Source organism: Globicephala melas, chromosome 3 (assembly GCF_963455315.2).
Source record: "Globicephala melas chromosome 3, mGloMel1.2, whole genome shotgun sequence".
Lineage (NCBI taxonomy): Eukaryota > Metazoa > Chordata > Mammalia > Artiodactyla > Delphinidae > Globicephala > Globicephala melas.
In genome coordinates, this window is record NC_083316.1 from 109,070,335 (window position 1) to 109,092,237 (window position 21,903).

Consider the following 21,903-nt stretch of genomic DNA (forward strand, 5'->3'; position numbering starts at 1 on the left):
CACACAAAATATCAAGTCCCTTTAAAAATTGATCATTTTACTTCATCAAAATCAAAGACTTTAGTATAATAAAAGATACTATAAAATAAAAGACAAGTGAAACACTGAGAGGAAACATTTGTAACACTTATAATAGACAAAGAATTAATATCCAGAGTATAGAAGGAGTATTAAAAAGTTAACAAGTAAAATCTTAACAACTCTGGGCTTCCCTGTTGGCACAGTGGTCAAGAATCTGCCTGCCCATGCAGGGGACACGGGTTTGAGCCCTGGTCCAGGAAGATTCCACATGCTGCAGAGCAGCTGAGCCCATGCGCCACAACTACTGAGCCTGTGCTCTAGAACCCGCGAGGCACAACTACTGAAGCCTGTGCACCTAGAGCCCGTCCTCTGCAATGAGAAGCCACCGCAATGAGAAGCCCGCACACTGCAACTAGAGAAAGCCTGCATGCAGCAACGAAGACCCAACACAGCCAAAAATAAAATAAATTTATTAAAAAAAATCTTAACAACTTAATAGGAAAAGGATATGAACAGGTAACTAACAGAAGACAAAACAGAAATGCCCACTAAATATATGAAGAGATGTTTAACATCACTAAGGAACTTAAGAAATAAACAGTCAGAAATTCTGTATGTGACATTTGATACTATGAAGACAATGGTTTTAACAGGCTTCGTAGGTATGTAATGTTAGTGGATCTAACTTTTCTCTAGAGAACAAGTTGACAGACTCTACTAAATGTAAATATATATATTCCCATGAGTCTGTAATTTCTTATGTTGTATCTACCAGGAAAGATGCTTGCTTTTGTGCTTAATGAAGCATATATAGGAATATTCATTGCAGCCCGTGTGTAATAGTGAAATTCTGCAGACGCATAAAATTTCCATCAACCAGAGATGAATAAATAAACTGAGGTATGTTCATGCTAGAGAATACTGTGCAGCAATTCCAAAATGCACATGCTCTCTTTCAACCAACCCAGAGTGATCTCTAATATATCACTGACTGATACCTGCAGAGTGATAGGTATAGTACATCATTTATGAAAAAGAAAGAGAGAAGGAAAGAAAAGCAGAAAACCACAAAAGAACCCTATCTATTTTTTTTATATATATACAGGGTCAGTAAATAAATGTATAAAAAAAGATCTGGAAGGATATACACCTGAGAACTGTGGTTACTTGTGGGAACTGGGAGAGGGGATTAGGATCAGGTGAGGCAGTCAAAGGGCACTTTATTTAGCTTTACAATTTTATAATTGTCAGGCTGAACTGTTTTCTTTTTGTTACAAGAAGATAATATTCTCCTCTAGACATTACAAGAGGAGAATGTATTCGTACATCACTTGGGTAATTAAAAGACAAAACTATTTTTTATAAAATCATTAGGAGTTGGCCAAGCAAAGGCTAAAGTTTCGAGCCTGATTCTTCTGCAGGGGTCCCTGCGGTGACTAGACTCCATCTGCCATGGAGTCTCTGTTCATCTGCCATGTCTCTGCCTAGGCCTCATTGCCAGGCTCATGGATCTCCCTGGTCCCTGAAGGTGGGGGCATGGGCCAGCTCTCTCCTGCAGCACAGTTGAATGTCCTCAAATAGGGAATGGGGGGCAGGCACAAAGTACTGGATAGCCAGGGGGCCAGAAGATAAAGGTTCCTCTTATGAAATAAGTTCAAAGACAGACAGCGAGGAAGGCCATGGAAGATCCAGCCCTGTCAGGCAAATACCAGCATTCAGATTATGTGTGCCTCTCCTCATGTCCTCACCTTGCATCCCAGCAGCACCCCACCCCCAAAGATCTTTGCCCAGATTTTGAGAGAGTGTTCCCCTCAACTGACCTTGAGTCCAGGGCAGTGGCTAGAACTGGGGCAAGAGAAGGGACAGAAAAGAATGGTCTAGGATGGCATCAGGGTTAGAAAAAGGGGTGAGTAGAAAGTCAAAATAGTATAGGAGCTGGGAAAGGGCCAATGGAAGAGACAGGGTTCTGCATCAGGAGGAGGTTCTAGTCACATCCATGGGCAGTAGTGGCAGATGAAACCACTACCTACCTCTTTCTCCAACATGCAAAATGTCTTTTACCCACAGAGGCAGTAATCCTAATTCCCACTTTGGTTAACCAAGTAAGAGGAAAGAGCCTTCCTACCAGGTCAAGGAAAAGAAAGTCATTGTTTCCACTGGAGAGGTATAAATGGAGCTCAATGCAGAGAGTAGAGCCCTCCCAAGGCATGGTCCAAAGGCTTGGGCCAAGATAACTAGAGGTGCTGATGCCACATGTGCAGGAAATGGAATCCTGGGGGTGGTGTGGTAAAGAAAAAAACCCTCCGGTTTTAACAGATCCACTCCTAAGGTTACTCAAAAAGTTCAGACCAAAGAATCGCCTTCATCTCCCTCCACCCACTCTACAGTGACTTCAGAGAAGAGTTGTGGGAACTAAAGTGCTCCATCCCAGGAAAAAGGGCTTCCTTTGAGGTTAAGGTGTGAAATGACAAAAGACTACAGCATCTAAGAAGACCTTCCCAATGCTGAGACTCCCGGTCTCTACCTCCAGAGCCTCAGCAGAGACTGGGAGGTAGAGAGCACTTCATCAGGCTCTTAAAAAGGAATGAATAAGAAGAGCTTCTACTGCATCCTTTTAGAGCTGAGTGGCCTGATACTAAAGGAGAGAAGTTCAAAAATGGGCTTATTTTCTTCTTCATGACAGGCCCAAAGGGGCACACAGTGAAAAAGAAGGACTTCCTTGCAATAATATGAGGTATTAACCATATCGTGGGTAAGAAAAATTATGGAGCAATTTGGAAAATGCTTCTCTTTTTTCTTATGGGTTTAGAATATCCAGTCTTTAAGAATTAATAAGCAAGAGTGTGTGTGTGTGTGTGTGTGTGTGTGTGTGCGTGTGTGTCTACTCTAATAGTTACCAGATGGACAACTGGAATAATGAAGAGGTAGGTACATCTGCTTCACATAGAGGCAATGAAGAACTTGAACCTGCCTTGGAGTACCTACATCTACCTGGACAGTCCTGCTGGAATTTGGCTATATTATTCTAGACCAGCATTCCAATAGAATGTTCTGTGATGATGAGAATTATGTATCTGCACTGTCCAATATAGGAGCCACAAGCCATATGTGGCCATCAAACACTTGAAATATGGTTAAAGCAATTGATAATTTTTTAATATTATTTAATTTAATTTTTATTGTTTTAATTAATTAATTTATTTATTTATTTATTTTTGGCTGCATTGGGTCTTCATTGCTGCATGCGGGCTTTCTCTAGTTGTGGTGTGCTGGGGCTACTCTTCGTTGTGTGCATGGGCTTCTCACTGCGGTGGCTTCTCTTGTTGCGGAGTATGGGCTCTAGGCACAGGGGGTTCAGTAGTTGTGGCACGTGGGCTCAGTAGTTGTGGCTCACAGGCTCTAGAGTGCAGGCTCAGTAGTTGTGGTGCAAGGGCTTAGTTGTTCCGCGGCATGTGGGATCTTCCCAGACCAGGGCTTGAACCTGTGTACCCTGCATTGGCAGGTGGATTCTTAACCACTGCACCACCAGGGAAGTCCACATATTATTTAATTTTAATTAATTAGCTACATTCAATTAAATAGCCAAAAATGGCTAGTAGCTATTGTACTGGACAGCACAGTTCTAGGCTGAATCTGTCCTGTTTGTTTGACGCAGAGTTTGCCAAAGGGTAGGAGATGCACAGTGGAGACTGGTACAGAAAACACTATGAAACACATGAGAAACAAAGCCCTTATGATGGATGAAGCTCAGAGCAAGTGCCATGACAGCACAGAACAGCTGCAGTACCTCAAATCTTCTCAAGCATCTGCTGCTCACACAAAAAAAACCTTGACCAAGTGATGTTTTCAGAAAAACCCTAGGAAAGGGAGTATATTAGTAAAATTGAGAGTTGTGGAACAGGCGTAACAAACTCAGAATGGTAGAACAGTGTAATCCTAATGATATCTGGGTGAAATCTTCATCTCCATTCCCATTAGTGAGAAGCCCACTTTGGCAAGAGGCCAAAGGAAGCACCAGGTTGGACACAGTGTTGGGACTGGACTTCCCTGTCATCCATAGGGAGTGACTCAGGAGGCAGAGTGATGAGTTGAGAGATGTGTCAACTTTCTAACCATTAGACTATATGGTCTCCTGGGCCTTTTAGGCAAGGCAGTTCTTCAGATGTGCAAAAACTCTTAGAAGCTCAGACAATTGGTGAACCCAGTACTCCCTCCTCCCCATCCATCCCCAAGCCACAGAGTGACAATAACTTCCTTCCATTTGTTATTTGTTTTCTTAAGGCCAATTTTCATAAGCCATATGACAAGAATATAACATCCATTTTGTATGCTCCCAGCTCAGCGCTCAGGATGCAGAACTTCCCTCTGGAAAACTCTAACATCTCTGCCATATCTGGCATACTATCCGCAGCCCTAATTGCAGCAGCTACTAGCAAGTAAAGAGTGTGGTGCTGATCTTGTTACTGTTTTGGAGATGGTAGGAATCAGAAGTCACTCCAGGGAATATCCCAGGAGACTGATGCAGGTTGGAGAAAGAAAAGAAACAGAGAAGAGACAGATGAGGTGAAAGGAGGAAAAACACAAGAGGTGACATCTTACATCCTGTCCATCTCACACCAGTGGAAATGTACCGATGGAGCTTCCTCAAGCAGTTCTAACCATAGTTCTTTCTTCCTGGCTCAAAGGCCTCTAACACCTTCCAGCAGCCACAAGGTAAAGGCTAAAATCCTACACTTAGAAATCAAGGCTCAGGCTCATGGGGCCAGGGCCTATGTACTCTATACCCACATCTTGTCTGTTCCAGACAAATTGATCCTTTTACTTCTCCCACGCACATGCTGATTAAGGCCTCTATATCACCTTTATACCAGCTATTCCACCAAGCGAGTTCACCCTAACCACATCCTTCCTTTTTCCAACCACTTTAAGACCCAGCTAATATTGTCCCCTTCTGGAAAACTTACCCAACTAACCAGTTCCAAGGGACCTCTCCCTTCTTTTAACACATCTATATTTACTGAGAAATTTCTTCCTTTGTTTTTTAACTCTTCAAATGGCTATTAATTCCTACCATATAAAGCCCACTGCAGGAATGGGATTATAGTCTCTGAATTTCCCACAGCACCCAGCACAGAGCCAGGCATACAGCAATCACTCAGTGTGCTCGGGTTCATTTCAACAAACATATTCTGAGTATTAACTCTGTGCCAGGAGCCATGCTAGATGTTTCTGCCAGAGTCAATACAGATAACTGAGAGGTGGTTCTATTTTATTAGTACATTTATCCCATCTTCACATACAGCTAAAACAGTCCTCAATTCCTCTGATTCTCCAAGGCTAGAGAGTCCCCATTGGATGAAAAAGACTATTCCCCATATCAGATCTGACTCTTCCCTTTACCACAACTTCACTCCCCATAATGCTCTTGCTCATCTCAGAAGCCTGAAAGCATTAAAGGAGGATAGATACAATCTATGGCAAAGTCATCTCAACTCCTAATACTGGGCAAACTCAGGTCTCCCTCCGTAATGAAAAGTAAACAAATAAATCAAAATGTGAGACAAACAAAAAAAATTTAGATCCACCAGAGGGCAGACAGCAGAAGCAAGAAGAACTACAATCCTAAAGCCTGCGGAACAGAAACCACATTCACAGAAAGATAGACAAGGTGAAAAGGCAGAGGGCTATGTACCAGATGAAGGAACAAGATAAAACCCCAGAAAAACAACTAAATGAAGTGGAGATGGGCAACCTTCCAAAAAAGAATTCAGAATAATGATAGTGAAGATGATGCAGGACGTCAGAAAGAGAATGGAGGCAAAAATGAAGAAGAGGCAAGAAATGTTTAACAAAGACCTAGAAGAATTAAAGAACAAACACCTAGAAGAATTAAAGAACAAACAAACAGATGAACAATACAATAACTGAAATGAAAAATACCCTAAGGAATCAATAGCACAATAACTGAGGCAGAAGAATGGATAAGTGAACTGGAAGACAGAATGGTGGAATTCACTGCCGCAGAACAGAATAAAGAAAAAAGAATGAAAAGAAATGAAGACAGCCTAAGAGACCTCTGAAACAAAGTTAAATGCAACAGCATTCGCATTATGGGGGTCCCAGAAGGAGAAGAGAGACACAAAGGACCAGAAAAAATATTTGAAGAGATTATAGTCGAAAACTTCCCTAACATGGTAAAGGAAATAGCCACCCAAGTCCAGGAAGCACAGAGAGTCCCAGGCAGGATAAACGCAAGGAGAAACACGTCGAGACAAACAATAATCAAACTGACAAAAATTAAAGACAAAGAAAAATTATTGAAAGCAACAAGGGAAAAACGACAAATAACATATAAGTGAACTCCCATAAAGTTAAGAGCTGATTTCTCAGCAGAAACTCTGTAAGCCAGAAGGGACTGGCAGGACATATTTAAAGAGATGAAGGAGAAAAACCTACAACCAAGATTACTCTACCTGGCAAGGATCTCATTCAGATTCGACAGACAAATCAAAAGCTCTACAGATAGGACTTCCCTGGCAGTGCAGTGGTTGAGAGTCTGCCTGCCGACGCAGGGGACACGGGTTCGTGCCCTGGACCAGGAGGATCCCACATGCCACGGAGCGGCTGGGCCCATGGGCCATGGCCACTGGGCCTGCGTGTCTGGAGCCTGTGCTCCGCAATGGGAGGGGCCATGGAGGTGAGAGGCCTGCGTACCGCAAAAAAAAAAAAAAGCTCTACAGACAAGCAAAGGCTAAGAGAATTCAGCACCACCAAACCAGCTGTACAACAAATGCTAAAGGAACTTCTCTAAGTGGGAAACACAAGAGAAGAAAAGGACCTACAAAAACAAACCCATTACAATTAAGAAAATGGTAATAGGAACATACATATCGATAATTACCTTAAACGTGAATGGATTAAATCTTCAACCAAAAGACACAGGCTCGCTGAATGGATAAAAAAACAAGACCCATATATATGCTGTCTACAAGAGACCCACTTCAGACCTAGGGACACATACAGACTGAAAGTGAGGGGATGGAAAAAGATATTCCATGCAAATGGAAATCGAAAGCTGGAGTAGCAATACTCATATCAGATAAAATTGACTTTAAAATCAAGACTATTACAAGAGACAAGGAAGGACACTACATAATGATCAAGGGATCAATCCAAGAAGAAGATATATCAATTATAAATATATATGCACCCAACATAGGAGCATCTCAGTACATAAGGCAACTGCTAACAGCTATAAAACAGGAAATCGACAATAACACAATAATAGTGCGGGACGTTAACACCTCACTTACACCAATGCACAGATCCTCCAAAATGAAAATAAATAAGGAAACAGAAGCTTTAAATGACACAACAGACCAGATAGATTTAATTGATATTTATAGGACATACCATCCAAAAACAGCAGATTACACTTTCTTCTCAAGTGGGCACGGAACATTCTCCAGGATACATCACATCTTGGGTCACAAATCAAGCCGCAGTAAATTTAAGAAAACTGAAATCACATCAAGCATCTTTTCTGACCACGACGCTATCAGATTAGAAATTAATTACAGGGAAAAAAAAGTAAAAAACACAAACACATGGAGGGTAAACAATACGTTACTAAATAACCAAGAGATCACTGAAGAAATCAAAGAGGAAATCAAAAAATACCTAGAGACAGATGACCATGAAAACACGATGATCCAAAACCTACGGGATGCAGCAAAAACAATTCTAAGGTGGAAGTTTATAGCTATACAAGCCTACATCAAGGAACAAGAAAAATCTCAAATAAACAATCTAACCTTACACCTAAAGGAACTAGAGAAAGAAGAACAAACAAAACCCAAAGTTAGCAGAAGGAAAGAAATCATAAAGATCAGAGCAGAAATAAATGAAATAGAAACAAAGAGAATAGCAAAGATCAATAAAACTAAAAGCTGGTTCTTTCAGAACATAAAAGAAATTGATAAACCATTAGCCAGACTCATCAACAAAGAGAGGGAGAGGATTCAAAACAATAAAATTACAAATGAAAAAGGAGAAGTTACAACAGACACCACAGAAATACAAAGCATCCTAAGAGACTACTACAAGCAACTCTATGCAAATAAAATGGACAACCTGGAAGAAATGGACAAATTCTTAGAAAGGTATAACCTTCCAAGACTGAACCAGGAAAAAATAGAAAATATGAACAGACCAACCACACGTGATAATATTGAAACTGTGATTAAAAATCTTCCAACACTTCCTTCCTACCTTCCTTCCTTCCTCCCTCTGTCCCTCCCTCCCTCCTTTCTTTCTTCCTTTCTTTCTTTCCTTCTTTTCTTCTTTCTTTCTTTCTCTTTCCTTCTTTCTTTCTCTCTCTCTCTCTCCCCCCCCTCCCTGCCTCCCTCCCTCTCTCTCTCTCTCTCCCTCCCTCTGTCCCTTCCTCCCTCACTCCCTCCCTCCTTCGCTCCCTTTCGTTCTTTCTTTCTTCCTACTTCTACTAATTCTTTCTCTCTACTTTTTCTCCCTTTTATTCTGAGCTGTGTGGATGAAAGGATCTTGGTGCTGCAGCCAGGAGTCAGTGCTGTGCCTCTGAGGTGGGACAGCCAACTTCAGGACACTGGTCCACAAGAGACCTCCCAGATCCACATAATATCAAATGGCGAAAATCTCCCAGGGATCTCCATCTCAACACCAGCACCCAGCTTCACTCAACGACCAGCAAGCTACAGTACTGGACACCCTATGCCAAACAACTAGCAGGACAGGAACACAACCTCACCCATTAGCAGAGAGGCTGCCTAAAATCATCATAAGGCCACAGACACCCCAAAACACACCACCAAATGTGGACCTGCCCACCAGAAAGACAAGATCCAGCCTCATCCACCAGAAAACAGGCACTAGTCCCCTCCACCAGGAAGCCTACACAACCCACTGAACCAACCTTAGCCACTGGGGACAGAAACCAAAAAAAACGGGAACTACGAACCTGCAGCCTGCAAAAAGGAGACCCCAAACACAGTAAGATAAGCAAAATGAGAAGACAGAAAAACACACCGCAGATGAAGGAGCAAGATAAAAACCCACCAGACGTAACAAATGAAGAGAAAATAGGCAGTCTACCTGAAAAAGAATTCAGAATAATGATAGTAAAGATGATCCAAAATCTTCGAAAGAGAATAGACAAAATGCAAGAAACATTTATCAAGGACCTAGATGAACTAAAGATGAAACAAACAATGGTAAACAACACAATAAATGAAATTAAAAATACTCTAGATGGAATCAATAGCAGAATAACTGAGGCAGAAGAACGGATAAGTGACCTGGAAGATAAAATAGTGGAAATAACTACTGCAGAGCAGAATAAAGAAAAAAGAATGAAAAGAACTGAGGACAGTCTCAGAGACCTCTGGGACAACATTAAACGCACCAACGTTCGAATTATAGGGGTTCTAGAAGAAAAAGAGAAAAAGAAAGGGACTGAGAAAATATTTCAAGAGATTAGAGTTGAAAACTTCCCTAATATGGGAAAGGAAATAGTTAATCAAGTCCAGGAAGCACAGAGAGTCCCGTACAGGATAAATCCAAGGAGAAATACACCAAGACACATATGAATCAAACTGTCAAAAATTAAATACAAAGAAAACATATTAAAAGCAGCAAGGGAAAAACAACAAATAACACACAAGGGAATCCCCATAAGGTTCACACCTGATCTTTCAGCAGAAAGTCTGCAAGCCAGAAAGGACTGGCAGGACATATTTAAAGTGATGAAGGAGAAAAACCTGCAACCAACATAACTCTACCCAGCAAGGATCTCATCAGATTTGATGGAGAAATTAAAACCTTTACAGACAAGCAAAAGCTGAGAGAGTTCAGCACCATAAAACCAGCTTTACAACAAATGCTAAGGGAACTTCGCCAGGCAAGAAACACAAGAGAAGGAAAAAACCTACATTAACGAACCCAAAACAGTTTAGGGAATAGGAACATACATATCGATAATTACCTTAAATGTAAATGGACTAAATGCTCCCACCAAAAGACACAGATTGGCTGAATGGAGACAAAAACAAGACCCATATATATGCTGTCTACAAGAGACCCACTTCAGACCTAGGGACACATACAGACTGAAAGTGAGGGGATGGAAAAAGATATTCCATGCAAATGGAAACCAAAAGAAAGCTGCAGTAGCAATTCTGATATCAGACAAAATAGACTTTAAAATAAAGACTATTAGAAGAGACAAAGAAGGACACTACATAATGATCAAGGGATCGATCCAAGAAGAAGATATAACAATTGTAAATATTTATGCACCCAACCTAGGACCACCTCAATACATAAGGCAAACACAAACAACCATAAAAGGGGAAATCGACAGTAACACATTCATAGTAGGGGACTTTAACACCCCACTTTCACCAATGGACAGATCATCCAAAATGAAAATAAATAAGGAAACACAAGATTTAAATGATACATTAAACAAGATGGACTTAATTGATAGTTATAGGACATTCCATCCAAAAACAACAGAATACACATTTTTCTCAAGTGCTCATGGAACATTCTCCAGGATAGATCATATCTTGGGTCACAAATCAAGCCTTGGTAAATTTAAGAAAACTGAAATTGTATCAAGTATCTTTTCCAACCACAACGCTATGAGACTAGATATCAATTACAGGAAAAGATCTGAAAAAATACAAACACATGAAGGCTGAACAATACATTACTTAATAACAAAATGATCACTGAAGAAATCAAAGATGAAATCAAAAAATACCTAGAAACAAATGACAATGGAGACACAACGACCCAAAACCTATAGAATGCAGCAAAAGCAGTTCTAAGAGGGAAGTTTATAGCAATACAAGTCCACCTTAAGAAACAGGAAACATCTCGAATAAACAACCTAACCTTGCACCTAAAGCAATTAGAGAAAGAAGAAGAAGAAACCCCCAAATTTAGCATAAGGAAAGAAATCATAAAAATCAGATCAGAAGTAAATGAAAAAGAAACGAAGGAAACAATAGCAAAGATCAATAAAATTAAAAGCTGGTTCTTTGAGAAGATAAACAAAATTGATAAACCATTAGCCAGACTCATCAAGAATAAAAGGGAGAAGACTCAAATCAATAGAATTAGAAATGAAAAAGGAGAAGTAACAACTGACACTACAGAAATACAAAACATCATGAGAGATTACTACAAGCAACTCTATGTCAAGAAAATGGACAACCTGGAAGAAATGGACAAATTCTTAGAAATGCACAACCTGCCAAGACTGAATCAGGAAGATATAGAAAATATGAACAGACCAATCAGAAGCACTGAAATTGACACTGCGATTGAAAATCTTCCAACAAACAAAAGTCCAGGACCAGATGGCTTCACAGGCGAATTCTAGCAAACACTTAGAGAAGAGCTAACACCTTTCAATTAACAAATTGAAGGAGAAAAACCATATGATGATCTCAATAGATGCAGAGAAAGCTTTTGACAAAATTCAACACCCATTTATGATAAAAACCCTGCAGAAAGTAGGCATAGAGGGAACTTCCTCAACATAATAGACAGCCATATATGACAAACCCACAGCTAACATCATCCTCAATGGTGAAAAACTGAAAGCATTTCCTCTAAGATCAGGAACAAGACAAGGTTGCCCACTCTCACCACTCTTATTCAACATAGTTTTGGAAGTTTTAGCCACAGCAATCAGAGAAGAAAAGGAAATAAACGGAATCCAAATTGGAAAAGAAGTAAAGCTGTCACTGCTTGCAGATGACATGATACTATACACAGAGAATCCTAAAGATGCTACCAGAAAACTACTAGAGCTAATCAATGAATTTGGTAAAGTAGCAGGATACAAAATTAATACACAGAAATCTCTAGCATTCCTATACACTAATGATGAAAAATCTCAAAGTGAAATCAAGAAAACACTCCCATTTACCACTGCAACAAAAAGAATAAAATATCTAGGAATAAACCTACCTAAGGAGACAAAAGACCTGTATGTAGAAAATTATAAGACACTGATGAAAGAAATTAAAGATGATACAAATAGATGGAGAGATATACCATGTTCTTGGATTGAAAGAATCAACATTGTGAAAATGACTCTACTACCCAAAGCAATCTACATATTCAAGGCAATCCCTATCAAACTACCAATGGCATTTTTCACAGAACTAGAACAAAAAATTTCTCAATTTGTATGGAAACACAGAAGACCCCAAATAGCCAAAGCAATCTTAAGAACAAAAAACGGAGCTGGAGGAATCAGGCTCCCTGACTTACTATAGACTATACCACAAAGCTACAGTAATCAAGACAGTATGGTACTGGCACAAAAACAGAAAGATAGATCAATGGAACAGAATAGAAAGACCAGAGATAAACCCACGCACATATGGTCACCTTATCTTTGATAAAGGAGGCAACAGTATACAGTGGAGAAAAGACAGCCTCTTCAGTAAGTGGTGCTGGGAAAACTGGACAGGTACATGTAAAAGTATGAGATTAGATCATTCCCTAACACCATACACACAAAAAAGCTCAAAATGGATTAAAGACCTAAATGGAAGGCCAGAAACTATCAAACTCTTAGAGGAAAACATAGGCAGAACACTCTATGACATAAATCACAGCAAGATCCTTTTTGACCCACCTCCTAGAGAAATGGAAATAGAAACAAAAATAAACAAATGGGACCTAATGAAACTTCAAAGCTTTTGCACAGCAAAGGAAACCATAAACAAGACCAAAAGACAACCCTCAGAATGGGAGAAAATATTTGCAAACGAAGCCACTGACAATGGATTAATCTCCAAAATTTACAAGCAGCTCATGCAGCTCAATAACAAAAAAACAAACAACCCAATCCAAAAATGGGCAGAAGACCTAAATAGACATTTCTCCAAAGAAGATATACAGACTGCCAACAAACACATGAGAGAATGCTCAACATCATTAATCATTAGAGAAATGAAAATCAAAACTACAATGAGATATCATCTCACACCAGTCAGAATGGACATCATCAAAAAATCTAGAAACAATAAATGCTGGAGAGGGTGTGGAGAAAAGGGAACACTCTTGTACTGCTGGTGGGAATGTGAATTGGTACAGCCACTATGGAGAACAATATGGAGGTTCCTTAAAAAACTACAAATAGAACTACCATATGACCCAGCAATCCCATTACTGGGCATATACCCTGGGAAAACCATAATTCAAAAAGAGTCATGTACCAAAATGTTCATTGCAGCTCTATTTACAATAGCCCGGAGATGGAAACAACCTAAGTGTCCATCATCAGATGAATGGATAAAGAAGATGTGGAACATATATACAATGGAATATTACTCAGCCATAAAAAGAAACAAAATTGAGCTATTTGTAATGAGGTGGATAGATCTAGAGTCTGTCATACAGAGTGAAGTAAGTCAGAAAGAGAAAGACCAATACCGTATGCTAACACATATATGTGGAATTTAAGAAAATAAAATGTCATGAAGAACCTAGGGGTAAGACAGGAATAAAGACACAGACCTACTAGAGAACAGACTTGAGGATATGGGGAGGGGGAAGGGTGAGCTGTGACAAAGCAAAAGAGAGGCATGGACATATATACACTGCCAAATGTAAGGTAGATAGCTAGTGGGAAGCAGCCGCATAGCAGAGGGAGATCGGCTCAGTGCTTTTTGACGGCCTGGAGGGGTGGGATAGGGAGGGTGGGAGGGAGGGAGACGCAAGAGGGAAGAGATATGGGAACATATGTATATGTATAACTGATTCACTTTGTTATAAAGCAGAAACTAACACACCATTGTAAAACAATTATACTCCAATAAAGATGTAAAAAAAAAAAAAAAAATCTTCCAACAAACAGAAGTTCAGGACCAGATGGCTTCACAGGCGAATTCTATCAAACATTTAGAGAAGAGCTAACACCCATCCGCCTCAAACTCTTCCAAAAAATTGCCGAGGAAGGAACACTCCCAAACTCATTCTATGAGGCCACCATCACCCTGACACCAAAAGCAGACAAAGATACTACAAAAAAAGAAAATTACAGACCAATATCACTGATGAATATAGATGCAAAAACCCTCAACAAAATACTAGGAAACAGAATCCAACAACACATTTAAAGGATCATACACCATGATTAAGTGGGATTTATCCTAGGGATGCAAGGAGTCTTCAATATATGCAAATCAATCAATGTGATACACCATATTAACAAACTGAAGAATTAAAACAATATAATCATCTCAATAGATGCAGAAAAAGCTTTTGACAAAATTCAACACCTGTTTATGATAAAAACTCTCCAGAAAGTGGGCAGAGAGGGAACCTACCTCAAAATAATAAAGGCCATATACGACCAACCCACAGCAAACGTCATTCTCAATGGTGAAAAACTGAAAGCATTTCCTCTAAGATCAGGAACAAGACAAGGATGTCCACTCTCACTGCTAGTATTCAACATAGTTTTGGAAGTCCTAGCCACGGCAATCAGAGAAGAAAAAGAAATAAAAGGAATACAAATTGGAAAAGAAGAAGTAAAACTGTCACTGTTTGCAGATGACATGATACTATACATAGAGAATCCTAAAGATGCCACCAGAAAACTACTAGAGCTAATCAATGAATCTGGTAAAGTTGCAAGATACAAAATTAATGCACAGAAATCTCTTGCATTCTTATACACTAATGATGAAAAATCTGAAAGAGAAATTAAGGAAACACTCCCATCTACCATTGCAACAAAAAGAATACAATACCTAGGAATAAACCTACCTAGGGAGACAAAAGACCTGTATGCAGAAAACTGTAAGACACTGATGAAAGAAATTAAAGATGATACCAACAGATGGAGAGATATACCATGTTCTTGGATTGGAAGAATCAATATTGTGAAAATGACTATACTACCCAAAGCAATCCACAGATTCAATGCAATCCCTATCAAATTACCAATACCAATTACCAATTACCGTTTTTTTTACAGAACTAGAACAAAAAAATCTTAAAATTTGTATGGAGACACAAAAGATCCCAAAGAGCTAAAGCAGTCTTCAGGGAAAAAAACGGAGCTGGAGGAATCAGACTGCCTGACTTCAGACTATACTACAAAGCTACAGTAATCAAGACAATATGGTACTGGCACAAAAACAGAAACATAGATCAATGGAACAAGGTAGAAAGCCCAGAGATCAATCCATGTACCTATGGTCAACTAATCTATGACAAAGGAGGCAAGGATATATTTTGGAGAAAAGACAGTCTCTTCAATAAGTGGTGCTGAGAAAACTGGACAGCCACATGTAAGAGAATGAAATTAGAACACTCCCTAACACCATACACAAAGATAAACTCAAAATGGGTTAGAGACCTAGATATAAGACCGGACACTGTAAAACTCTTAGAGGAAAACATAGGAAGAACACTCTTTGACATAAATCACAGCAAGATCTTTTTTGATCCACCTCCTAGAGTAATGGAAATAAAAACAAAAATAAACAAATGGGACCTAATGAAACTTCAAAGCTTTTACACAGCAAAGGAAACCATAAACAAGACGAAAAGACAACCCTCAGAATGGGAGAAAATATTTGCAAACTAATCAACAGACGAAGGATTAATCTTGAAAATATATAAACAGCTCATGCAGCTCAATATTAAAAAAAACAAACAACCCAATCCAAAAATGGGCAGAAGACCTAAATAGACATTTCTCCAAAGAAGACAAAGATGGCCAAGAAGCACATGAAAAGCTGCTCAACATCACTGATTATCAGAGAAATGCAAATCAAAACTACAATGAGGTACCACGTCACAGCAGTTAGAATGGGCATCATCAGAAAATCTACAAACAACAGATGCTGGAGAGGGTGTGGAGAAAAGGGAACCCTCTTGCACTGTTGGTGGGAATGTAAATTGATACAGCCACTATGGAGAACAGTATGGAGGTTCCTCAAAAAACTAAAAATAGAATTACCATATGATCCAGCAATCCCACTACTGGGCATATACCCAGAGAAAACCATAATTCAAAAAGACACATACACCCCAATGTTCACTGCAGTACTGTTTACAATAGTCAGGTCATGGAAGCAACCTAAATGCCCACTGACAGACAAATGGATAAAGATGTGGTACATATACACAATGGAATATTACTCAGCCATAAAAAGGAACGATACTGGGTCATTTGTTGAGACGTGGATGGATCTAGAGACTTTCATATAGAGTGAAGTAAGTCAGAAAGAGAAAAACAAACATCATATATTAACGCATACATGTGGAACTGAAAAAATGGTACAGATGAACCAGTTTGCAGGGCAGAAATTGAGACACAGATGTAGAGAACAAATGTATGGACACCAAGGGGGAAAGCAGCAGAAGGTGGTGGTGTGATGAATTGGGAGATTGGGATTGACATATATACACTAATATGTATAAAATGGGTAAGTAATAAGAACCTGCTGTATAAAAAAATAAAATAAAATTCAAAACAAAAAAAATTTAGCAGTTCAAAAAAAGTGACCCAACCTGAGGAATAACTTTTCCAACAAATTCCAAAAGGACATTGCATCAAGAGGAACAATATAATCAGTGAAAAAATTGCGGAGAGAAAAAAATGTGATTACAGAATTTCAGATTTTATATGTCAATGGAAGCAGTAAACATAAGAACTAGGTACTACAGAAAACAGAATCAGTGTATTAGTGAGCAAACTTAAAAAGAAATTCTGAGAAATTCAAGGAAACACATAAAAAGAAGAAAATTATGACATCTAGAAGAAAACTCCAGACAAGATAAGTGATTACAGAAGAAATTTTAGAAGGAGAAAACTGATTAAATGAAGACCTATAGAAATAGCTGAAGAAAACTTCCCTGAGATATACAGGGTTACAGGTGCCAGGGCTACAACAGAAAACAGCTCACACAAGGTACCCACTCTCACTGAGTCCCACAAATAAATGATTAGAAATATTTTAGATATTAGTAAATGCTTTAATGAAAAAAAATAAAGCAACATAATAGAGTGACTTGGTGATAGAATGGCTACTTTAGATTGAGTAGTCAGGGAGAATTCTCTGAGGTGACAAATGCACTTAGTTCTGAAGCAAAAGGGGGCATTAGTCACGGTAAGAAGCCTTCTAGGTAGAGAAACTACATTGTGTAAAAGCCCTGAAGTAAAAACATGGCATGGTTTAGGAAATGAAATAAAGCCAGCATGGCTAGAGCATAGGGAGCAAAGGGGAGAGTCGGATGAGATGAGGTTGGAGAGGTAGGCTGGGGTACATTACTTAACATAAGCCATGGTAAGAAGTGTAAGTGTGAGAGAAGCCACAGGAGAGCTTTCAGCTGGAAAATTATTACTCTGGCTGCTGAGTGGAGAATGGATTATAGTAAGGTAAAAGGAGAAGCAAGGAGACCAATGAGAAGCCTATATCAGTAGTCTAGGGAAGGGAGGACAGTAAACATGCCCTTGAGTTTTCAGTGGATATGGACAAAACAGATTAAAAATAAAGAGATGGCCAAAGATACATGAAAACAAGAAGAAATCAGAAGTTGTAATAGAAAAAAACAACTAAATGAAATCAGAGGGTTATTTTGTTATGATATTCCAAAACAAAGACATTCATGAATATTTCTGGGCTGAAAAACAGCTTACAAAATAACTAAAACAGCCAGGAAGAAAGAAAGGTAATTAAAAAAACCCCGAAAACTTGTAAAGCTATTGTTGTAATGGATACCTTAACATACTTCTTTCAATCTTTAACAGATCAAGCAAATAAAGATATAGAGAACTTGACTATTATTAATAATTAATAAACTTGGCTTAATAGAGATATTAAACACTATATCCTATAAGTATTGAATATACTTTGTGGCCAAAAAGTCAAAAGAATGATAGTGACTTTTAAAAGTCACTATCTAGGGACTTCCCTAGTGGTCCAGTGGCTAAGACTCTGCACTCCCAATGCAGGGGACCCAGGTTCGATCCCTGGTCAGGGAACTAGATCCTACATACCATGCCGCACCTAAGAGTTCACATGCTGCAACTAAGAGTTCGCATGCCTCAACTAAAGATACTGCATGTTGCAACTAAAAGATCCCTCATGCTGCAACTGAAGATCCCACATGCTGCAAGAAAGATCCCGCACGCCACAACTAAGTCCCGGCATAGCCAAATAAATAAATAAATAAATAAATATTTTTTTTAAAAAATTTTTAAGTCACTATCTAAATAACTGTAAGTCAAAGAGGGAATCAAAATTGCACGTAAATGAAAGAAAACATCAATTATCATGCTACATATTAAATACATATGGAATGGATTAGGGAAAAAATTCCTCAAAACACAAAGAAGAATTCCAGGATGGAGAAAGCTGGGAAGAGTACTGCTCACACCCTAACAACAACAATAACCGGATAAACTACAAAATGGTAACTTTTCCTGAATCCATCAGAGATCTGAGTCATAGAGCAATAAAAAAGCACATGTTCACCTGTGGCAGAACACAAAAGGATGAAACACTGGGTACCACAGAAGAAGATAAGAAGAATTCACATAAAACTCTTAAATAAATTGCTAAAGGCAAAGTATGGGTTATGTGAGAGTATGAGACTCCTGGGAGTCACAAACAGAAGGGAAATTCACACCTCTTCTCCAAAGACCTTCACTGGATGCTCACAAGAAAGATTATTCTGGTCCCTGGAGCTTTCTCAGTGATCTTGACCCTTCTCTCCGTGACATTCAAAACTCTTCCTTGTATCTTTGGTGGATCTTGGGCAGGAAGTAGTATAATGCCTCTCCCACAATGGTAGAACACTTCTAAAGATCTGGGGCCAGATAATTTCCTGACATCCCACAGGGCAATAGAGTTTGCAAACTGTCTATAACTGGGGCTGGACCAGGACAACACAGGGTCCCCACTGGTCTCCACCACTAGGCTAGCAAGCATGAATACCAGGCGAAAGAAGACTACTGCTGGGGAGGGGCAAGAGTGCATCAAGAAAATCCTTCTGAGGTGCAAGTCCACTGGGAAGTCTCAAAGCTGCCGGTGAAGCAGGAGTATTTAAAAAACACAACAAAACTTCTGGAAACTTCGCCCCTACCTAAGCAAAGTGTTTTGAAGCTGAAAGTACACTGAAGGCAAATATAATAACCAAAAGTGATCTCAAACCCACTCAACTCAACTGACTCAACTCTCCACACTAATGGCTTACGAAAAGAAGAAATGTGCATACTTCCAGAAAAAAATCATATTTACATCATGATATTACACTATGGAAATTCTAGCAATAAAAAATACAATAAGACAGCTGAAGAATGCCTTTGACAGGCCTATTGTAGACTCAACACAGTCAAGGAAAGAATCAGGGAACCTGAAGATAGGGCAACAGAACTTACTCAAATGTAAACACAAAGAGAAAAAGGTGTGTAATAAACCAGAACAGAGAATCCAGGAGCTATGAGACAATATCAAGTGGTCTAATATATGTGTAATTAGAATCCTAGAAGGAAGAAATATAATTAAAAAATAAATAAACATTTAAAGATAAGTTAGGCAAGAATTTTCAGAAAACAATGAAAAACATCAACTAGAGATACAAGAAGCTCAGAAATCACAAGCAGGATAAATACTACCTCCCCAAAAATCACACTTAGACATATCATATTCAAACTGCTGAAAACCAAAGACAAAGAGAAAAATCTTGAAGGTAGCAAGATAAAAAAGAAACATTACACATAGAAAAACAAAGATTAAAAATTATAGCAGACATATTCATAAACTATGTACTCCAGAAAATAATGGAGTGAGATCTTCAAAGTGTTGAAAGAAAAAAAGCTGTCAACCAGGATTTAACACCCAATGAAAGTCTTTTAAATTGAAGGAAAAAAAATAACTTTCCAGAAAATAGCTTTATTTTTTTAGAGCAGTTTTAGGTTCACAGCAAAATTGACCAGAAAGTACAGAGAGTTCCTAGACATTCCCTGCCCTTACACATGCACACCTCTCCCACTACTGACATCTTGTACCACAGCCATGCAAAATTTTTTTACATTACAATTTTTCACATGTGTAAAAATCGATGAACCTGAATTGACACATCATTATCACCTAAAGTCCATAGATTACATTAGCGTTCACTCTTGCTGTTGTACATTCTATGGGTTTGGACAAATATATAATGATATGTATCCACCATTATAGTATCATGCTGAATAGTTCACTGCCCTAAAAACCCACTGTGATCTGCCTATTCATCCCTCCTTCCCCCAACCCCTAGCAACTACTGATCTTACTGTCTCTGTAAGTTTTGAGTTTCCCTGAATTCCATGTAGTTGCAGTCATACATTATGTAGCCGTTTCAGTTTGGCTTCTTTTGCTTAGCAATATGCATTTAAGATGCCTCCATGTCTTTTCATGACTTGATAGCTCACTTCTTTCTGGCCCTGAGTAATAGTCCATTGTCTGGATGCACCACAGTTTAACAATTCACCTACTGAAGGACATCTTGGTTGCTTCCAAGTTTTGGCAATTATGCGTAAAGTTGCTATAAACGTTCGTGTGCAGGCTTTTGTGTGAATATAAGGTTTAACTCATTTAGGTAAATACCGAGGAGTTGTGATTGCTGGATGGTACAGTAAGACAATGTTTATTTTTTTAAGAAACTGCCAAACTGTCTTCCAAGGTAGCTGTAAAGTCATTACTGACATAGTTTGATTAATACCTACTATATTTGTTACTATTTTCCATTTGTTGCCCTTGTTCTTTGTTCCTGTTGTTGTCTTCCACTCTTTTCTGCCTTTTGAGATTTTAATTGAGGATTTTATATAATTCCATTTTCTCTCCTTTCTTAGCATATCAATTAAAATTTTTTACAGCTTTATTGATGCATACTTGATATACTGCTTTAAAAAAAACCCTTTTCTTAGTGGTTACTCTAGAGTTTGCAATATACATTTACAATTAATCCAAGTCCACTTTCAAATAATACTATACCCCTTCTGGTAAGTTATTTTTTCCTCTGACTTCTTTCAAGATTTTTTTCTTTATCTTTGATTTTCTACAGTTTGAATATGATATGCCTAAGTGTAGGGTTTTTTTAGTATTTTTCATGCTTGTCATTCTCTGAGTATCCTGGATCTATGGTTTGGTGTCTGAAATTAATTTGAGGAAGTTCTTAGTCATTAATCCTTCATATATTTCTCCTGCTCCTTTCTCTCTTTCTTCTTTTGGACTCTGATAATGTGTTTTTTACACCTTTTGTAGTTGTCGCACAGTTCCTGGATATTCCATTATTTTTAAAGGCCTTTTTCCCTTTGCTTTTCATTTTAGGAAATTTCTATTGACATACCTGCAAGCTCACTGTTTCTCTCCTTGTCTGTGTCCAGTACCCTGATAAGCCTATCAAAGGTATTCTTGATTTCTGTTACAGTATTTTTTACTTCTAACATTTTCTTTTGATTCTTTCTTAGAGTTTCCATCTCTCTGCTTTTACTACCCATCTGGTCTTGTGTGTTTTCCGTTTTTTCCTTTACAGCCCTTTACATATTAATCACAGTTGTTTTAAATTTACGGTCTGGTAAGTCCAACATCCCTGCCATATCTGGGTCTGGTTCTGATGTTTGCTCTGTCTCGACAAACTGGGTTTTTCTTCCCCCTTCTAGTATACTGATAGTCTTTTGTTGAAAGAAGGACATGATGTATTGGGTAAAAGGAACCGCGGTGAGTAGGCCTTTAGTAATGCAGTGGTAAGGAGAGAGTGGAAGCATGTTATAATCCCATGATTAGGTGTCAGTCTTTTGGTGATCCTGCGCCTGTGGACTGT